Source organism: Netta rufina, assembly GCF_964035555.1.
Source record: "Netta rufina genome assembly, chromosome: Z".
NCBI lineage: Eukaryota > Metazoa > Chordata > Aves > Anseriformes > Anatidae > Netta > Netta rufina.
The window spans coordinates 24,789,722-24,796,089 of NC_140126.1; the positions used below are offsets into that span (position 1 = coordinate 24,789,722).

The window sequence follows — 6,368 nt, forward strand, 5'->3', positions numbered from 1 at the left end:
TGATGAAGCAAACTGCTTCATTTCTCTGAGGTTCCCTGCTGCTCTTCAGCTGGTGGCAGATCTCCAAATCCCTCCATCCCTCACAGCCACTTTTTATACACCTTTCCTGGAAATCGATGGCTCTCTCATATGTTTGTGTGGCTGCTTTCTAATCTTGAATCTTGAAATGATTTTTTTTTCCAGGAAAAATTCCTTTCAAAAGTGTTGTCCATCTCCTGGCCTTTGGTTTGGAGAGCAGCCATGCAAAGCATTGGGTCTGCACAACAGCAGAGCACATTCCCTGCCATGGTGGACCATGAATGTCTGAAAGAAGCAGGGATCTCTGGAAGTGGATCTGTTGGTCCACTATAGCACTAATATAACTAATATAACACTAATAGCATAGAATTGCAGGCCAAAGGACAGGCTTGTGCCTCTTTGTGGTAGTGGCAATGCAAAATAAAAGTGGCTGGATATTCTGCAGCAGTCATTTCTCCAGTGTAATTCCCTGTGTCAATGCGCAAACACATGCACTGGACAACACAGGGGTTAAATAAGTAGCTGGAGAATGACAGGGAAGGAAAAAAGAGGTTATTCTTTTTATTGTGATGCCTTCTCATTGAAAAGTTGCTACCGGGGTAAAAATACCTCAGATCTGTGACCCCAGAAAGCTTTTACCAGCTTGGCTTTGCACGTGGTCTTCAGACCATTCAAAGCAAGGGTGCTCGTCTCAGCACACCTACTCTTCCTGAAGATGTTTTTGTGAGATGGGTCCTTCACTCTTTGCCTTTCCTAGCCTCAGGCAGAAGATTAGTCACATCAGGTGAGCTACAGAAAGTAGCATTGGTAGTAGTGGAAAGTGTTGGTCAGTCAGTGCTGTTCTGCTGCGTGTCATGCCTGCAGGAGTTTGGGGCAATTGCTTTGTAATTGGGTCATTTAGTTTTGAGGTAGGTTTTGGAACCTCAAAAAACAAAGCCTTGACTCCCGGAATGTCTTCCTTGCATCCTTCCTGTCCAATTAGACGTGGATGAGAAATGGAAAGTCTTGTTTGATTGTTTCGCATGTTGTTTTAAGAGAATTTAAAGGCAGAGGTGAATGAGTTCAGCAAGAAGATATTTTCTTCAGCTTCTGGTTTCTAATTACACCAAGTTATAGCCCCGCCTTCTTAGTTGCTAAAAGTACAAGCATGAACTGGAAAAGAATGAGATAATCCATGGTAAAGCATGCTGAATAAAGATCTCCATTCAGATCTTTACCTTTTATCCTGAGCTCCTAATGCCAAGAATTAATGCTATCTGAAAATACACAATGAATGTGCCCTACTGTGGGCATGTGAGATAATCCTAATTACTTTAAGTGTTAGTGAGAAGGGTAGGCATTTGAGAAGGAGAAAAGGGCTTTACAGTGAAATAGTATATCTGTGCTAAGAGGTACAGGCTGGACATGGTTTTGGTTCCAGTTCCTTAGGTGTGGTGTGTTTTTTGTATCAAAAGGCAGCTCTGCTTGTTCTTGACACTTCTTGGAGCAGGGCAATTTCCATGGACATACATTTCTAGAATTGGACTATTTCCCCCTGTGTTAGTGACATGCAAAGAAGAAAGGATGTACGATTCCCATTTTACTTTGTTTTCTGCATTACAGAGATGTGAGGAGGGAGAGGACGAAGGTTTTTTAGATGAGCTCACAGAGAGTGGCAGAGAACTAAAAGATACTCAAGATTCAATGAGTGTGTTCTGTGGTCAGAATCATAACTCATTGCAGCTTTAAAAATGTGATTGTGTTCAAATAAAATCTTAAAAATACAGCTGATGAAAGTTGGCCTCAGTTTTCTGAAGGTTTTGCTGTGACCTAGCAGGAACACACCCAGCCATGGGCCCCTGACTGCTGGTACTTTTGACCTGCATAGACCAGAACACCTATGAGACTGGTCTCCTTGCACAGCTGGTAAGTAAGATCTTCCTTTCTTCAACACTGGTTTCTTCATTCTAGAGTGAAACACTCAGCCCTCTATCTTTTCAAACAGTGCATGCATACTGCACAGCCAGTTCAATGTGGATAGATCTGCTTTTTGACCTTTTGTAACTTACCTCTGTGTAGAAAGAGTTGAACATTTGCAGGGTTGGGCACTCCAAAGATGAGAGGTGGCAGAGTAGAGGTTGTTCGGGAGAGCTTGGCTTGGCCTTTCTGCATGTGTTTGCATTAGGATTTCACCGGGTCCATCTTGAGATGATGTACAGCAAAGTCAGGACAGAATCTAGCACTCCTGTTGGCACTTTCCTTCACAACAGGAAAATAATCTTTCTCTGTCTCTCTTCTGTCTTCCTGTGTAGCTGAGCCAGCCTTCATTCTGTTGATTCTCTGGTTCTGAGTGCTGTTTTTGCAGGAGTAACTGTTTGCTTATTTATTTATTTATTATTATTTCTTCCCGAATGCTTTGTCAGGCAGCTGTCAAGGGTGCTGTGCTAGTTGATGTAGCTTGTCAGGCTGTTTACTGGTGGTAGGTAGCAGAGTCAGCCCTGCAGGGTCAATCTGAGCCATGGAGTGATGGGGTACTACCCAACTAGGAGTAAACAGGGCAGTGTTTTCAAACAGGTTTCCACCCACGGTATTTCCACACCATCCCATCAGAACACTGCCAGTCAGCCCCACTGTGTCTGGTTGTTGCATGGAGAAGACTGGCACCAGTCCTCAAGGTGCTGGTAACCTGAGGAAAGTGCCCAGGATATTTTCTTACCTTCCACCCTTCACACAGGTGGCATGGCTTGCTTCTGGGTTTCACTGCCACTGGTCTCCCAGGCCTGGTGATTTTTTAAGAGACCTCAAATAGGATTTTCAGGGACTGGAGAGGAAGTTACTGCTTGCTTAAACTGCATCCGTTTCCAGTGATATATACAAAAGGAAAATGCCTTGGCTACAGAGGAGAAGACACCATGAAAAGCAGTTCCTGTCCACCCTCACACCAAAGACCTAGGCATACTTTAATTGTGCTCCAGTGCCCTCAGGCCACCAGCAGCAGCCTGGCTCCATTCCCTGTGGCTGTCCTTGCAGGCTTATGTATGCACACAGGGAGAAGTACGTGGTCCTTAGAAGCATGTGGGACTGGCATACTTATTTTCCTTTTCCTTGCAAAAGCAAGTGAAAGAGCTTTAAAAAATGAATTGTACCTCTCAACTTTAAATCTTTTAAAATTGCTTCTTACTGAGAGTTTAATAGTTTTTTAAATGTAAACTCAGGAAAATATTTACTTTTCAAGCATGAATATCCTTCCGCTTTCTCACATCATTGAAAGCGTATTATTCTTTTCAGTCCATTGAATTCCAGGGATCACTCACGTTAAAAGTCAATGCGGTTTCCAGTGTCAGAAGATGTAAGGTTTTGTGTTTATGGTTGGAATCCCTTCTCACTGCTTTTTCTATGTGTTAGTAGCTGATTTTTTTTTCAGATTCATATGGCTTAAAAGTATTCAGGTGCTTTCCCAAGGGTAAAAGGTAATTAGATCAAGGAATGGTCTTTAAAAACTGCCACAGACTCAATTCTGGTACTGTTATTTACACAGATAAAGGCTGTGCAACAGCAGTGGGAGGATCAGCCACAAGCCTCAAACAGATGAAACTCATAGACCTAAATCAAAAAGAACATGGGTTTTGTTTCTTTGAACTCGGAACTTTTACATTTTATTGCCGTGTGATTAAAACACTGGAACAGAATTGCTCATTTCCTTTTTGCTGCCTTTTTATAGCTACAAGTCCCAAATCAAGTATCTTGCTCTTATTATCAGTTTTGCACCTACCCATTTCTCCTTGCTTGACTTCTGCATCTCCCATTGACTGCAGTGGAAGTCTATCCAAGTAAGCAGTGCAGGTTGGGGTACAGGGGTAGGTCTCATTTGCTAGGGAAAATACCTCTGTAGTTCCAGGCTCTTTTTAAAATCTGTGAGACTCTACTTACATGCACCTGTGTACATGCAGAGATTAACTTACACAGCCCAGGTTCTGTAACTCTGCAAAACTATGGCCAATTTGAAAGTCAGCGGAAGAATAGCCTGTGTTATTTGGATCAGTGCTTCAAGATCTCAGATGCCAGTTGGTGACTGGAACTATTCCCATTTAAAGAAACCTTCCATTTGAGGTTCGACAATGTCTCATGCCCCATGAGAAGTGCTGGAGGACTGGTGGAGCTCTACTGGTCCAGAGAGCTTCAGACCCTCTGCCTGAGGTGCTGAGAAATAGACGTGGGTGTTGGTTTACAGAGAAAGTTGACTTCTGTGTCACTCCCCACGCAATAATAAGTCAATAATAAGTTAACATAGAGCTGCTGGATAAACAGAACATAAAAATAAAGCTGCAGTTTTCTCTTACAGGGTTTTTAACATTTGGGCTATGTAGCATATGAGTGGGTTTCTTGCTGGACTCTTTACACATGGAAGTAAACTTTCTGTAAGTTTGTCACAGAGATTTATAGATCTCAGTATTTAAAAATGGGCCTTTCCATCACTCCAGGCACTTGCACACTAGAAGTACTAACAAAACCTTTCAAATAAATAAGCTGTTTGCCCATTTGGCTACTCAGGAGTAAACAAAAAATTATCCCCTTTCAACCCCAATCGCTTCTTTCATACTTCTGTGCTGGAGCCTGGGAACAGGGAAACTCCTTACAGCGTGTCCTAAACCTTAAGATGTTGGGCTTTGCTGGATCAGAGCAACGGGAAGAGGGTTCGGAGTAGAGACCCAAGCCCTTCAGCCAGTCACTGGTGGCCAAGCCGTGATACTGTTTATTTACTTTGTAATGCAAGGTACCTGGTGAAGAAAGAGATGATTCCTGATGCCATATGTAGCCAGATCGAGCCGAAGCTTGTGTTGGTGACTGGCAAAAGCTGTTTCCCTGAGTGACCTTTGAGGAGGTAGTCTCTGGGATAGATACACCAGGAGAGGCGTTGGCTGCTGCATTTTCTGTAGGTGTTTTCCCCTTTGGTGTTTGGGTGCAGACCTGGGTACACAGCATCCCTGCTCCATCCTTCTGTAGCTGTCGAAGCATGAACCACTGCGACAAACTAGTTGCCTGAAATAATGATTTGTGCTTCAGGTCAAGGGAGCATGGTGCAGACTGAGCCACCCAGTGAGTACCTTGTGGCTGTGTGAGCCTGTCCTACCCAGTGAGCTTGCTTCCTTCCAGAGGAACAGAAATGCTGCTCCGTTCCTCCACTCCTTTCCCCTAGCCTACATGTTTACATCTGGCTCATGTCATAGAGGCTTTCAGGTAGTAGTGTGGTCACAAGCAGCAGATTGCTAAGTGCATCCTCACCCAGATAGTGAGGAGGTTGTGCCTTCTTCTCCTTCTTGGACTCTGCCATCAACCCCAGTTACACACAGAAAAGGGAAGGGATGAGACAGAACTTCAGGAATCACCTCGTGTTCTCATGGCAGAGGAGGGCCTGGCTCTTCCACCTTGTGGGGCATGCATCCGATCCTGCAGCACTTCTCGGGTTCAGGGTCGGTGGGCTAGGAAAGGTAAAAGTCTACAAGGTTGTTTCAGGCTGCCAGCTACCAAAGTGCTGCTGTAGCCTCTTTTCTTTGCACCTGCAAAACAGTGTCCTCCTCCAGTAGTCTGGCTCAGTATGTGAGACCTGCTCAGCTGTTACCTGTGCTGATGATGCGCGATGATGCTACAGACCCATCTTCCTCGTTCTGTGTCACTAGGCTCTTAGCAGCATTTACAGGATGCCTAAAAGCTGTCAAAACAGTTACCTTTTCAGCCCTCATAACTAACCACTGCATTCTCTTCTTTTTTCTAGCTAGGAGAAAATGTAGTCAAGAATTAATACGCTATTCACGGGATTAAATAATTGTTTTATGTCAAATCTAAAAGACAATAGTAGAGTCTGCTTTGGGAAGGTGATGTTAAGGGCTAGCTTGTTCCTTATATGTATCAAATGAGTGACTTAAATCAAGGAGTCAGGTTCTACAAAGGCAAAAATGGGCAAAACTCCCCAAAAGCGACAGAAATTGCTATTTTATCTAGTCATGGGAAAAGTTGGTGAAAATAATAACATGAGATCTCAGCTGCATAAATGTCTCTTCCATTTCTAGGTAACCAGCGTTGTGTTCAGAATAAGGACAAATCAGGAAGCTAAGCTACAAATGGAAGTTACCACAGAAATATGCAATACTGCAGAAATGGGATTTTTTTTGTTTTGTTTGTTTTTAAAATAGTGTATCTCACTTTTGCAGTAACAGGGTGAATCCAGGCGACTGCTGTTTACTTTCCTTGATTCCCTTTTGGATTTGTGTGGCTGTGAAAGTCAAGCCTGTCCTCTTACTCCTAATGGAACTTGAGCCCTGCTAGAAACCCCTGGAGCCTGCAAGCACCCAGTGCCCAGATGTGGAAGAGCT

General features: G+C 43.7%; 1 protein-coding gene across 1 annotated transcript in view; it reads left to right on the forward strand.

The window, feature by feature from the left end:
• The window catches only part of DMRT1 (doublesex and mab-3 related transcription factor 1), a gene marked incomplete at both ends in the record, with an annotated part of 60,245 nt that overhangs the window by 52,886 nt on the left and 991 nt on the right, over positions 1-6,368 (forward strand). The window lies entirely within an intron of this gene.